We start from the raw sequence: 15,953 nt of genomic DNA, 5'->3' as shown, positions 1-15,953 counted from the left end.
AGTGCTCGTCCAGTAGAGGCTGATGCCCCAGACACGGCTACACAGTCCGGCCCATCAAGGAAGCCCAGCTTCAATGAGGCCGAACTGAATGCACTTGTAGAGTATGTGTCTGCACATGACCGCGAAATGGTGATTGTTGCAGGATCCAAGACCACACCTGCACAACGTCTGGCACACTGCCAGACCATCGCGGACATCATAAGTGCCCTTGGAATCGTGAGGCGCACAGCTAATGAATGCTACAAGTGCTGGAATGACCTGAAGCGCAGGGCAAAGAATAAGCTGGCCTCAAGTCATGCCGCTACTCTAGTGACTGGAGGTGGGTCTCCAGCAGAGGACATAGAACTCACTCCACATGAGCATGATGCTGGGACCAACGTCACGGAGGAACAGATCCAAGGCGTGGGAGAACTGGCAGATTACGAGGCATTGTCCGGTGAGTGCACATGCATGTGTGTGTCATCCATGTGCATGGTGTGTGTGTGAGGGCTTCTGTTTGGGTGCCAGGTGAGGGTGTGTGTGCCTGAGTGGTTTGGGTCACCCATGTGCCTCATCCACTACATTCTGCGAACCAGCATTTGGGTATAGCAGTATCCCTTCTGCCAACATTAGACATCTAGCCCAACACCACGCCAGTTGCCCTTGAAGTGTCATCTTGCCACAACATTGTTGCTTATTTTCCTCTGTTTATTCAGGCAGATTGTTTGCATACCACCACTTTTACTAGGCATTTCTCAGTCCTATTGCCACATGTCTGACAGGGCTATGGTACAGTGGACTGGCTTTGTTTCGTGGATATGATTTGTTTAGACATGTCCCTGTGCTATAGGACCATTTTGGACTGGCAGCTCCAGGTTAAACATTTGAACCATTTCAATGAAAAAATCAATTTCATGAGCAAACTAGACTGAATGAACAATTTGTGCCCTCCTCTCCCTCTTCACTTTATGGCTAGGGTACATGCCATCTGTGCGATGGCATGTGTATTTGACCTGCCAATCACAGGCCAATGTGTGATGCCACTGCTAGGCAGCATGCAGCAAATGTGTTCATCTTCCATCTTAGTGTCATCAATGTGTGCCATCTGCCTCTCCTTCACACGCAGTGACGGTGCATGCATGGGAGGGTTTTAGTCATGTGGGACATGTGTCAATCAAGTACTGTTTCTGTAGCTTCTCAGCCCTAATTGTGTGCCATAGTGCTAATGCCTGTTTCCATTTGTTTTCTTTTATGTCTTTGCAGGGGATGACGCACTTGATACTGCTGGGGTTGTGGAGATGGTGCAGACCCAGGAGGGGTCTCAGGCCCGACCGACCACCAGTGAGGCACGTGGTGTGGTGGTGGGTGACAACCCACAAATGCTGCTGGTCGTGCTCTCAAGGGGTGTCTCTGGCTGCACCTCCCCCGAGCTGTATTCAGGTGTCGATTCGGATGATGAGACCTATGTGCCGTCGCAGGTGAGTGTTCCTGGGAGGGATTCTGTTCTGTCCGACCCACCTGCACCAGGGTTAGAACCCTCAATGGGGATGTCAGTGTTGGCAGGTACGCCTTTGGTGGTTACGGATGCAGGGTCACACTCCGCAACATCTGATCCTGTTCCTGGACCAGCAGATCAGAGGGGGCATGCAGTCCTGCAGCCTCAGGCAGTGCTGGCACAGCAAGGCGCCGTTCGCCTTGCCCCAGACAGGTGTGGTACCCGCCGACGTGGTGGCCGTACGCCACCTGGCAATACCGCATGGGAGCAATCCATATACAGTATGGCAACCCAACAGGCAGCATCATCAGAGATGATGGCTCAGGCCATGGATAGGGTGGCCACTTCCATTGTCCCCCCCGAAAGGCTGATGGAGCGACTACAGCAGGCAACAGACTCCATCTGACAGTCACACAAGGAGGACATTTCTGCGTCCGACAGGGACAGGCGGGCGGCACTGGCGACTCTGCGGGAAGCCATTTCCATAGAGTCCCAGGGCCACAGGGAAGCCCTGAGGGTGGAACTCCTTCACCTCAGGACGACTCTTGTTGAGCTTGAGGCTTCAACAAACAGAAGGACAGAACAGCAGCTGGAGCGTCTCACACGTACGCTCTCAGCTGAGATGCAGGCAACTAGGGTGGAGGTCCGGGCATCCCGTGAGTTGTTGCATGGGGACCTACGCACAATTATCCTCCAGAACGAGACCTTCCACACCTGCATGCTTGCTGCCATGGCGGACCAGACTAGGGATTTGCGTGGGCTGCCTCCCATAGTGCCACCACCTCCTGATGCAGCTGCAGAGGGTGAGGAGAGCGACAGCAGTGATTCTCTCACAATAGGGTAGCCGTGCAGGCCATGAGCCCATGGAGGTGTTTTTTTTCCGCAAGATCCACACAGGTGGGTTTTGGTGTGCACCCTGTCCTCGGACCTCCTCGGTGGCCTCCCCCACCCCCTAGACCCCCTCCCCCCCGGGCCCATTTTTTTTTTTAACATTTTTTTTTTTTGGGCAATGTGTTGCCTTGTGTGACTCCCGTGGGCATACGCTGTATTGTGGCTGGGCACATGCAGGCTTGTCATGAATTTGGGTCAGATGCTTGGGTTTGTGTGACACACACCCCTCCTGCTTCCCGTTTCCATGGGCTTGCAAAGGGTGGGCCCAAGTGACATTGACGTACATGGTGACGTTGGACTCTCATTTGATGTGTGGGAAGTCTGTAGTCAATACTGTGTATACATTCATAGTGCATATTGTTGTTGTATTGTACACTGCATGGTGTATTGATATGTGCCTATGCATCCATCTCATCCTCCTAATTTGCAGGTCCATTTCTCATGTCTTCACAAGGCAGTCTACCTTGGAACTGGAGTCCATGTTGTAAGCAGTGCACCTACACTCTTGCGTGGCGCTAACACTGTATACTTGGAAGTGTTCAAAGTGCTGGCATTATCAGGTAGTGAGGCTACCTGATAATGCCATCACAACCTGGGAGGGGAGCCGGGCCTTGCGTCTCCGGCTGGCGGTGCGATCCCTGCCGCTGTGCTCCACAGCACCTTCTCCGCCCTCTTCATCAGTTGACGCTGCAGACAGGGAGAAATAAAACACAGGCATCAGGGCACTGTACAATGGACACATACACACATGACAGTTGTACATGAGTGGCATTGGCAAACCTCAGACATGGCATCACAATCGGCAACACACATGTCATTTCAACTTGCACACATGAGCTATACCACAGCCATATCGCAACTGCCAGCACCATCCATACACATAAAACAGCATGAGCAGGCAAAGGTGAGCCAGACATCACATGCAACACAGGGAGTGCACTACACATGCACGCACACCACCACACTTGCATGCATGTGTACACCTCAGCCAACTGTCACAGTGTTCAGATGGGCATCCATGTCACATCTGCCAATCAGGCTTCCACATCCCGCTGTCACATGCATCCATGTTGCATCACTGTTGCACCCTTGTCAAATACACACACATGCACATGTACACAGTGCTAATACATGCAGCTGAAAACAACATACATGCGTGACATCACGAACATGCCTACTTATATACACATTCATCCAAACATGTGTGCCCACACAACTGCATCTGGCATGCAAGCCTACACACACAAGCACCATCCATGTCTCACACATGACAGCCCTCGCATGTGTTAGCCTCACGGCCCTGTACACCCCCACCCATACTCGACCCCATACAAACAGATGTGCAACCTGCACACTACTGGCACATCACCACACGCACAGCTTACAATCATGATGCATGTACACTTACTGCTCGACTCCAGACTGGTCTGCCTCTCAAGGACCTGGACGTGGAGCGCTGGGGATATGCGTTCCAGGACCCTCATCTGATCTTCCGACAAGTGGCCCTGGCGCACCTTAGCATCCGCTGCCTTCAAGAGGCGCCGGGCCTTGTTGAGGGTCCTGGACCTGAAGTCCTCCCAGCGCTTCTTGACATGTTGGAAGTCGCGGACTGCCACCCCCTCCGCGTTGATGGCAGTCATGATGTCCGTCCAGATCCGAGTCCGTCCTTCCTTGTCGGTGCGCACACTTCCGAAGAGGGCATCATACTGCCCCAGGACTTGCTCCACCAGGACACCAACTTCGGTGGCAGTGAAGCTGGTGCCCCTCTGCCTCTCTGGCCGGGGGTTGTCAGTGGTGCCAGATGTTGCAGTGCCCGACATGACAACCCCAGAGGCAGGAGTGGGTGGGCAACTGGGTCCTGGGGCTGGGCTGTGGAGCGATGGAATCCCAGTCGGGAGTCTTCGGTTCCAGCAGGGGTGGTCACAGCAACAGCACCCCTGGCTGATGTGCAGGCAGCAAATGGCAGGGCACATGGTCAGCAAGCAGTCAGGCAGCAGCAGATGGCAGGTGGGAGCGTGCTCAGGGCTATGGGGGGCAGTAAATCGGCTTTCTGGGCAGGAGCGTGGTCTTCCGTGTGCTTACGCTTGGCCAGCTTGATACAGAGTGATTTGGCACGTGAAAATCCTGCACGTCTGCGTGTAATTCGAGGAAAGGCCCTTAGTGCGTAAGCGCGTCAGCACACGTACGTTAATTCATTGGCCTAAAGGCCCCCATGCGCATCTATGACGTCACGCGCATGGCCGTAGAGAATGGCGCGTGTAAAAAAAAAGATACATGTCCGAGTGTCAAAGCGTGTAATTGGTGGAAATGGCCTCATCGCGTATGCGCGTCTGTGACGTGTGTATAAAAGGTACGTGTAGAACGCCATTTCCTTGTACGTGCTTTTCGTGGAGAGCGAGTGGGTGAAATCTGTACTTCTTGTCGGTTCACACAGCGTTTCAAGTTCGTACTCCCTGTTACCTCTGACAGCTTTTTCTCTTTTCCTCTTTTTCATGGGCCTGTTTCCTCAAACAGCGTTCCCTTCTACTGTTGTCCTGTCTCCTCAGACAGCGTACAATTCTTATTTTGGCGGGGGTGTTGCCAACGCGCACACGCGCATATTTTTCACGCTTTTGTTCCTGGCAGACGGTGAGTCGCGCACATATTTAACATCTGTGCTTGCTCCGTGTGTCGCATACCCCTTCAGAGGTCACTCTAGGCTGCGTGTGACACGCATACGTTCATTCTTGTGTTTCTGGGTGCCACAGCGTAGTGCAGGTTTATTTTTCCACACACGTGGTCTAGGAGGGGTTGCGTGCACCTTACTTCCCTTTTTTGGGGTGCCTGTGCATTGCGTGACCCGTCATCTTTCCCCAGGGGTGACATACAGCCTTGCTAGAGCACTAGGGTACGATTAACATCTGGTACCCAACCCCTTTGACCCCCAATTGCCCAGGACAATAGTTCACAGCGACTCCCATATGCACAATAACATCAGTGCCATGGCTGGGAGGCGAACAAGCTGTAAGGGTGGCAAAGGTGGCCGAGCCCCAAGTGGTGGCCGTGGTGGATCCGGTAGGGGACGTGGCCGTGACTTGCAGGGTGCCCCCAGCCCCCCATGTGTGGAGGAGCAGTCAGGACACCCATGCCCCCCCTGGTTGAGGGTAACGTGGCTGACACCATGCATGCTCAGCCCTTGTTGGACCAGCCCACTGTGGAACCAGACCTGGCACAGGGTGACTCCATGGCTGACTTCCAGGTCAGAAGGTCTAGGCCACGTGCGCCGGTGCACGTTGGTGTCATCAGGCCACGTGGATCAGGGGCAGCTAGGTCATCTGCTGCCCCGCGTAGGCAGGCTGGGGAGGCTGCAGGGGCAGCTGCGGCTCCATCCACCCCACCTCTCACACACCCAGCCAGGACAGTGTCGGTCCAAGTCCATCCTGCTGACATTCCCCCTAACACCATCACACTTGAGCTAATGCCTGCACCAACTCCCATGCTGAGTGTGCAATCCCACACTCCTAGTACAGAGTCCACCGGGGCTCCTGCCCCGAGTGTCCAGAGCGGCGTAGGACACTCATGATCCCCACCACCTTCCAAGCGGAAGAGGAAGAGTGCTCGTCCAGTAGAGGCTGATGCCCCAGACACGGCTACACAGTCCGGCCCGTCAAGGAAGCCCAGCTTCAATGAGGCCGAACTGAATGCACTTGTAGAGTATGTGTCTGCACATGACCGCGAAATGGTGATTGTTGCAGGATCCAAGACCACACCTGCACAACGTCTGGCACACTGCCAGACCATCGCGGACATCATAAGTGCCCTTGGAATCGTGAGGCGCACAGCTAATGAATGCTACAAGTGTTGGAATGACCTGAAGCGCAGGGCAAAGAATAAGCTGGCCTCAAGTCATGCCGCTACTCTAGTGACTGGAGGTGGGTCTCCAGCAGAGGACATAGAACTCACTCCACATGAGCATGATGCTGGGACCTACGTCACGGAGGAACAGATCCAAGGCGTGGGAGAACTGGCAGATTACGAGGCATTGTCCGGTGAGTGCACATGCATGTGTGTGTCATCCATGTGCATGGTGTGTGTGTGAGGGCTTCTGTTTGGGTGCCAGGTGAGGGTGTGTGTGCCTGAGTGGTTTGGGTCACCCATGTGCCTCATCCACTACATTCTGCGCACCAGCATTTGGGTATAGCAGTATCCCTTCTGCCAACATTAGACATCTAGCCCAACACCACGCCAGTTGCCCTTGAAGTGTCATCTTGCCACAACATTGTTGCTTATTTTCCTCTGTTTATTCAGGCAGATTGTTTGCATACCACCACTTTTACTAGGCATTTCTCAGTCCTATTGCCACATGTCTGACAGGGCTATGGTACAGTGGACTGGCTTTGTTTCGTGGATATGATTTGTATAGACATGTCCCTGTGCTATAGGACCATTTTGGACTGGCAGCTCCAGGTTAAACATTTGAACCATTTCAATGAAAAAATCAATTTCATGAGCAAACTAGACTGAATGAACAATTTGTGCCCTCCTCTCCCTCTTCACTTTATGGCTAGGGTACATGCCATCTGTGTGATGGCATGTGTATTTGACCTGCCAATCACAGGCCAATGTGTGATGCCACTGCTAGGCAGCATGCAGCAAATGTGTTCATCTTCCATCTTAGTGTCATCAATGTGTGCCATCTGCCTCTCCTTCACACGCAGTGACGGTGCATGCATGGGAGGGTTTTAGTCATGTGGGACATGTGTCAATCAAGTACTGTTTCTGTAGCTTCTCAGCCCTAATTGTGTGCCATAGTGCTAATGCCTGTTTCCATTTGTTTTCTTTTATGTCTTTGCAGGGGATGACGCACTTGATACTGCTGGGGTTGTGGAGATGGTGCAGACCCAGGAGGGGTCTCAGGCCCGACCAACCACCAGTGAGGCACGTGGTGTGGTGGTGGGTGAGAACCCACAAATGCTGCTGGTCGTGCTCTCAAGGGGTGTCTCTGGCTGCACCTCCCCCGAGCTGTATTCAGGTGTCGATTCGGATGATGAGACCTATGTGCCGTCACAGGTGAGTGTTCCTGGGAGGGATTCTGTTCTGTCCGACCCACCTGCACCAGGGTTAGAACCCTCAATGGGGATGTCAGTGTTGGCAGGTACGCCTTTGGTGGTTACGGATGCAGGGTCACACTCCGCAACATCTGATCCTGTTCCTGGACCAGCAGATCAGAGGGGGCATGCAGTCCTGCAGCCTCAGGCAGTGCTGGCACAGCAAGGCGCCATTCGCCTTGCCCCAGACAGGTGTGGTACCCGCCGACGTGGTGGCCGTACGCCACCTGGCAATACCGCATGGGAGCAATCCATATACAGTATGGCAACCCAACAGGCAGCATCATCAGAGATGATGGCTCAGGCCATGGATAGGGTGGCCACTTCCATTGTCCCCCCCGAAAGGCTGATGGAGCGACTACAGCAGGCAACAGACTCCATCTGACAGTCACACAAGGAGGACATTTCTGCGTCCGACAGGGACAGGCGGGCGGCACTGGCGACTCTGCGGGAAGCCATTTCCATAGAGTCCCAGGGCCACAGGGAAGCCCTGAGGGTGGAACTCCTTCACCTCAGGACGACTCTTGTTGAGCTTGAGGCTTCAACAAACAGAAGGACAGAACAGCAGCTGGAGCGTCTCACACGTACGCTCTCAGCTGAGATGCAGGCAACTAGGGTGGAGGTCCGGGCATCCCGTGAGTTGTTGCATGGGGACCTATGCACAATTATCCTCCAGAACGAGACCTTCCACACCTGCATGCTTGCTGCCATGGCGGACCAGACTAGGGCTTTGCGTGGGCTGCCTCCCATAGTGCCACCACCTCCTGATGCAGCTGCAGAGGGTGAGGAGAGCGACAGCAGTGATTCTCTCACAATAGGGTAGCCGTGCAGGCCATGAGCCCATGGAGGTGTTTTTTTTCCGCAAGATCCACACAGGTGGGTTTTGGTGTGCACCCTGTCCTCGGACCTCCTCGGTGGCCTCCCCCACCCCCTAGACCCCCCCCCCCCCCCCGGGCCCATTTTATTTTTTTAACATTTTTTTTTTTTGGGCAATGTGTTGCCTTGTGTGACTCCCGTGGGCATACGCTGTATTGTGGCTGGGCACATGCAGGCTTGTCATGAATTTGGGTCAGATGCTTGGGTTTGTGTGACACACACCCCTCCTGCTTCCCGTTTCCATGGGCTTGCAAAGGGTGGGCCCAAGTGACATTGACGTACATGGTGACGTTGGACTCCCATTTGATGTGTGGGAAGTCTGTAGTCAATACTGTGTATACATTCATAGTGCATATTGTTGTTGTATTGTACACTGCATGGTGTAATTTGCAGGTCCATTTCTCATGTCTTCACAAGGCAGTCTACCTTGGAACTGGAGTCCATGTTGTAAGCAGTGCACCTACACTCTTGCGTGGCGCTAACACTGTATACTTGGAAGTGTTCAAAGTGCTGGCATTATCAGGTAGTGAGGCTACCAATTTTTTAAGTCTGTAATGTCATGTTTAAGGTAGGTTGGAGGTTATGTAGGTGATTGGTATTCTTGGTAAGTATTTGGTAATGTGTGTTGTAGGTCCTGCATAACTGTGAGCATTTCATGTGTGGCCAGTTTCCATTAGGGACAATGTAGTTGGTGACACTTGGGGCATGTTGTGGGGATTAATTTGTTTGCTCTCACATTGCATGACATGCCATGGTGTGTTGTGTGGCCGTGCCGGGGAGGGGTTGGGTGACATGGCACTGTTCTCATGTAGTATTTTGCAAGTGGGTATTCATTTCTGCAGCATGGAAGTGTGTCTTTTGATGACACTGCATTGGTGGTGTTTGTGTAGGTAGAGATGCACACATTGTGACACTTCCACATGAACAATCTCAGGCTGCTATGATTCTGACAGTTGACTGTCCCTTTGTTCTTCATAATTGTCAGGTCGAGTCATCATTGCTTGTCAGATGGTATGTGCAATGGCTGTGTGCACTCCACAGGGGTGTGATTTCTATGTGAAGTAATTAGCCACCAGCTGCGTACGGGCTGCCTCACCCCGTGCCCTTTCCCCTCCCATGAGCAGCGGGCGTGCATGTGGTTGGGGATGTGGGGGCACCACCATGTCCACAGCCAGGCCCCGGCGTGTTGCAACATTGTGCAGGACACATGCTGCCACTATGATCCTGCACAAAACTTTGGGCGCATATAACAGCTGCCCACCAGAACGGTCAAGGGAGCGAAAGCGTGACTTGAGCACTCCAAATGTGCGCTCCACTATGCCCCGGGTTGCAATATGGGCTGTGTTGTATCTTACCTCAGGAGGCATGATGGGGTTCCGAATTGGCGTCATCATGTGGGTGCTCAGAGGGTAGGCACTGTCCCCTGGTGAGGAGGTGATGGGTATCATTAGTGGGGTAGTGACATAACTCTGCATCTGACATGCATGCATGTGCAGTGGCATTCATACTCACCAAGCAGCCATGTATCGCCATGCCGCCCAGCTTCTAGGTCCCGGCTTAGGGTAGACATTCGGTAAATGAAGCTGTCGTGGGTGGACCCTGGATAGTTGGCATATACTGAGGTGATGATTCCTTTGGCATTACATACTACCTGCACGTTGATGGAATGCCGGTTCCTATAGATGTGCTCAGATGCCCTGGGGGGACGTAGTGCCACATGGGTGCAGTCAATGGCACCTAGCACTTTGGGGAATTGTGCCACACCGTAGAAATCCAGGGCGGCAGCCTGCCTTTCTGCAGGTGTCCTGGGCAGGTATATGTGCCTGCGGACTGATGGCCGTGCAGTGATGATGTTCAAGACCTGGTGTAGGCAGCGTGACTGCGTGGCCTGTGACACACCACCCACTATGGCACTTGTCCGCTGAAATGATCCAGTGGCCAAGAAGTGCAGTACATTAAGGAACTTCTCCAGGGGGCTGAGTGCTTGGGAGCATAGGGTGGGTGATGTGAGGTCATCCTCCCACTCACGGACCAGGTCCAGTATTATGTGTGGTGGAAACCTGTACCTCCCATACACCTGGTCATCAGGCATCCCAAAAAGGCTGGTTCTGGGAGTGAAAATTCGGGCCCTCACTATCCTCCTCCTCCTCCTTTGGTAACCCACGGCCACTGCTGCTAGGAACGGTATATTCATCCTGGCGTCTGAGCTTGTTTGTTGCTTGCGCACACTTTTATGCTGCACGGGTCAACGTACGCCTGCTTCATGCTGGCGTACGTGTTTCAGGATTGGACCATTTATTTTTTGGCGCATTGTAGGCGACCGTGTGAATCTTCCCACCCACCCCAGGAATACACGTAACACGCTCTCCGAGGCCCAGTCGCGAGTAAATATTCCCGCCCACCCCTGGAATACACATACCCCACTCTCACAGGCCCAGTCACGTGTGGAACTTCACACGCACACCGAAATACACGTACCCTGCAAAATCGCGTGTGGAACTTCCCGTGAACCCCGTAATACACGTAGCCTGCTGGTATCGCGTTTGGAAGTTCACGCGGACCCATAATACACGTACCCTGATGGTATCGCATGTGAGACTACCCGCGCAACCCAGGAATACACGTACCCAGGCAAATCGCACGGCTGGGGGGTGGGGGTGCTGGGAGACAGGAGTGGGGGCCTGGTAGAGGGTTCCCCTGACTGGTGGGGGGTGGGGGTGCAGGGAGACATGAGTGGGGGCCTGGTGGAGGGTGCCCCTGGATGCTGGTGGGTGGGGGTGATGGGAGACATGAGTTGGACATGAGTGGGGGTCTGCTGGAGGGTGCCCCTGGATGCTGAGGGGTGGGGGTGCAGGGGGACATGAGTTGGACATGAGTGGGGACCTGGTGGAGGGTGCCCCTGGATGCTGGGGGGTGGGGGTGCAGGGGGACATGAGTGGGGGCCTGGTGGAGGGTGCCCTGCACTGCTGGGGGGTGGGGGTGATGGGAGACATGAGTGGGGGCCTGGTGGAGGGTGCCCCTGGATTCTGGGGGGCGGGGGTGCTCGGAGACATGAGTTGGACATGAGTGGGCCCTGGTGGAGGGTGCCCTGCACTGCTGGGGGGTGGGGGTGATGGGAGACATGAGTTGGACATGAGTGGGGGCCTGGTGGAGGGTGCCCCTGGATGCTGGGGGGGTGGGGGTGCAGGGGGACATGAGTGGGGGCCTGGTGGAGGGTGCCCTGCACTGCTGGGGGGTGGGGGTGATGGGAGACATGAGTGGGGGCCTGGTGGAGGGTGCCCCTGGATGCTGGGGGGTGGGGGTGCTGGAAGACATGAGTTGGACATGAGTGGGGCCTGGTGGAGGGTGCCCTGCACTGCTGGGGGGTGGGGGTGATGGGAGGCATGAGTTGGACATGAGTGGGGGCCTGGTGGAGGGTGCCCCTGGATGCTGGGGGGTGGGGGTGCAGGGGGACATGAGTGGGGGCCTGGTGGAGGGTGCCCTGCACTGCTGGGGGTGGGGGTGCTGGGAGACATGAGTGGGGGCCTGGTGGAGGGTGCCCCTGGATGCTGGGGGGTGGGGGTGCTGGGAGACATGTGTGGGGGCCTGGTGGAGGGTGCCCCTGGATGCTGGTGGGTGGGGGTGCAGGGGGACATGAGTGGGGGCCTGGTGGAGGGTGCCCCTGGATGCTGGGGGGTGAGGGTGCAGGGGGACATGAGTGGGGGCCTGGTGGAGGGTGCCCTGCACTGCTGGGGGGTGGGGGTGATGGGAGACATGAGTTGGACATGAGTGGGGGCCTGCTGGAGGGTGCCCTGCACTGCTGGGGGTGGGGGTGATGGAAGACATGAGTGGGGGCCTGGTAGAGGGTGCCCTGCACTGCTGGGGGGTGGGGGTGCTGGGAGACATGAGTTGGACATGAATGGGGGCCTGGTGGAGGGTGCCCTGCACTGCTGGGGGGTGGGGGTGCAGGGGGACATGAGTGGGGGCCTGGTGGAGGGTGCCCCTGGATGCTGGTGGGTGGGGGTGCAGGGGGACATGAGTGGAGGCCTGGTGGAGGGTGCCCCTGGATGCTGGTGGGGGTGCAGGGGGACATGAGTGGGGGCAGGGTGGAGGGTGCCCTGCACTGCTGGGGGGTGTGGGTGATGGGAGACATGAGTTGGACATGAGTGGGGGCCTGGTGGAGGGTGCCCTGCACTGCTGGGGGGTGGGGGTGATGTGAGACATGAGTGGGGGCCTGGTGGAGGGAGCCCTGCACTGCTGGGGGGTGGGGGTGCTGGGAGACATGAGTTGGACATGAGTGGGGGCCTGGTGGAGGGTGCCCTGCACTGCTGGGGGGTGGGGGTGCTGGGAGACATGTGTGGGGGCCTGGTGGAGGGTGCCCTGCACTGCTGGGGGGTGGGGGTGCTGGGAGACATGAGTGGGGGCCTGGTGGAGGGTGCCCTGCACTGCTGGGGGGTGCTGGGAGACATGAGTTGGACATGAGTGGGGGCCTGGTGGAGGGTGCCCTGCACTGCTGTGGGGTGGGGGTGCAGGGAGACATGAGTGGGGGCCTGGTGGAGGGTGCCCCACAGTGCTGGGGGGGTGGGGGTGCTGGGAGACATGTGTTGGTGATCAGTAGTGCAAGGTGACATGTCGGTTGGCTGGGGGGCATGGCCATGGTGGATGCGTTGCCTGTGGGACATGAGCAGGGGTGCAGGGTAGTCCCCTGTGGTGTGGGCTGCCTGCAGGGGCCATGGAGGGTGTAGAGGGAACACCTGGGAGGACCCACACGGCCAAATCACATGTAGCATTCCCTGGCACCACCGAAATACACGTACCCTGCTGAAATCGCGTGTGAATCTTCCCGTGCACCTCGGAATACACGTACCCTGCTGAAATCGCGTGTGGGACTTCCCGAGCACCCCGAAGTACACGTACCCAGGCCAATCGCGTGTGGAATTTCCTGCGCATCCCGAAACACATGTACCCAGGTCAATCGCGTGTGGAACTTCCCGCGCACCCCGAAGTACATGTACCCAGGCCAATCGCGTGTGGAACCTCCCGCGCATCCCAAAACACACGTACCCAGGCTAATCGCGTGTGGAACTTCCCGCGCACCCCGAAGTACACGTACCCAGGCCAATCGCGTGTGGAACTTCCCGCGCACCCAGAAACACACGCACACGCTATTTTTCACACAGCGGGTGTCCGTGTTTGTCGGTACCCCTTTGCACCTCATTTGTCCTAGAGGGCCACTGTATGGACCATTCATCATGGCTGTATATGGGTGCTTTTTGTTAGCGCACATTTTGGCGCACATTTATTTCAGGCGCAGGGACGCTACCGCCTGCTTTCTTGTGGCGTACTTGTTTGGCCCTGTGTGCGTCTTTCACCGTGCGCTGGTTTGCCCTATTCGATTCCATGAATACGGGTTGTAGGCAAGCGTGTGGGCGTTCCGTGCACTTGCCTCCTGTACTTCCCCCGTGACGCCCATATTTTCACGCGTTGTTCCCCATTCCGAGTGTTACGCCACGTGTTCCGCCTACTTTTGTGATGTGCGCCGCGCTATGTGCGATTTCGCAGTGGCCGTAGCGCACGCTGTTGGATGACCTGTGCGCCGGCGTGTGCTGCGCACTTTTTCAGCGCACATCCAATGTTTTTCTCGCGCACGGACTTCCATGAATCGATGTGCACTGGTTTCCCTGCGATTTTCGCACTTGCACTGCGATTTTTGCACTTTTACTGCGAATCGCACGTTTTGGCACCCCTGCGCGGGAATTTTCAGCGCACATTAATTCCATGAATCGCCACCAGAGTCTCATATGTTATTTCAATGCTCTCTGTGTGGGGAAGGTTTGTCTACACAGTGACCAGATATATCTTTGTGAATTCATGTATTAGTGATGCATTAAATCCCATATTCTAGCTTGGCTACAAAATGTGTAAGTTATTTCACATGACATACCTCATGTCTCATAAAAACAGCACTCTTTAGGTGACTATTAGTTTAAATATACCATCACAATGTGAAAATGTTGGTTGCCCAGGTGCTTTAAGTGGGTTCTTCTGAATTTCTGGGAGATACTAAAGAGCTGGTGTTGTTGGACTTCCCTTCTTCATGATTGTGCTTCATACATGTGCCTAAATGTGTCATCTCAGCAGTGAAACATTTTGTTCATATACAATATAATGCAAATTATGGTCTTTTTGTCATAAAAAGCTGCTGAAGGAATGAATATTGTTTTAGAGTAGTATGTTTTGAGTGTTGTGCCAGTGCGTTAAGTGCAATGTATACGTGGCCTTCCAATCTTTGGGAACATTGTCTAGACCAATTGCAAGCCTACCTCTATTCCTCGTAGAAGCTACGGGGAATAGATTTGGTGAAGAACAAAAAGAATCTGATTCATTACATTGTTTGTTCAATAAAGGCATCCACATATGCAGGCACTACCTGACGTTACGACTGACAGTGGATCTGTAGGAAGTAGTAGCTTATCTCTTGCACTTTGACAATCTTACCATCTTACCATTTTCTTCTGGACCTTCAGCTATGCATTAGTAGATTTAGCATTGCGATATGATAACTCCATTTTATTCATTTCATGAGGCAGATAAATACTCAAACACAGTCTCACAATTATGCGATTTTTATATGTGACCTCATCAACTTTCAAATTAAAGCAGTCATTTTTTTTTTTTTTGGTATATTGGTCAAATCAACCTTTCAAATTATATCACAATTTTTCATTTCTACATACATAAAACAGATTATCCTTTCATCATTAGAAAAATAATTCATCATAACTTTCTCCAAATATATCACAAGCAATAAAAACCGACATACATGTAACAAGTTTTACCTATAAAAATAAACATTCCATTTTCATAGTTAACTTACATTTTCTTGATAGATTGAATCCACAAACTGTACTATTGCCACTCTAATGGCCAGTTTTGAACTAGAGAATATACACTGCCATTTATCCATCGGCTCACTAGTGCCTTGTTTTACAATTAAGTTCTTAAAGTACATTTTTCCTTGAGAATTCAGCTGAGGGCAATATATAATACAATGTTCAAGAGTTTCTCTTTGGCTTATAATTTTGCAAAAACGACAATAATTTTGATCTTTTGCAATTTGTTTTCTTCTGGTCAACACATCCAATGTTGACCATAAGTTTAAACGAAAGCGAAGATACTTGTACCGAATATTTGTAGAGGGAAATTTGACTAGGTAATCTGCTGTTGTTCGATATTGCTTATTCCAAAAAAATTCTGATCAAAATCCTTAAACTGTAAACATTTATCTTGATTCTCACACCAATCATGTTGATAGATCTTCAATTTTGCACACCCTGGATTGTCTAGAAGGAGTTCCAAACCAATTGAGGCGTCCACCACCGCATTCAAAGTAAATTGGCCCCATATTTTAAAGAAAAGCTGATTCCGATCTAATAGATGGTAAGCCATTCAGCCCAATATATTAGGATAATTTAGACCTAGTAGACATTTTCGCAGCAATGCACAATATGTCCATACTACATAAGAGTACATAGATAGTAAGCCCAATTCAAACCGAATTAGAGGTAGTGGAGTGAGGGAGATGCAAAACTTGTTTCCAGAATAGGGATACCAATTTATCCCACCACTTGCAAACTTTTGTTTTT

This window comes from Ambystoma mexicanum, chromosome 6q (assembly GCF_040938575.1).
Source record: "Ambystoma mexicanum isolate Mex_15411 chromosome 6q, UKY_AmexF1_1, whole genome shotgun sequence".
In the NCBI taxonomy this organism is placed as follows: Eukaryota; Metazoa; Chordata; class Amphibia; order Caudata; family Ambystomatidae; genus Ambystoma; species Ambystoma mexicanum.
This window is presented reverse-complemented; position numbering follows the sequence as displayed.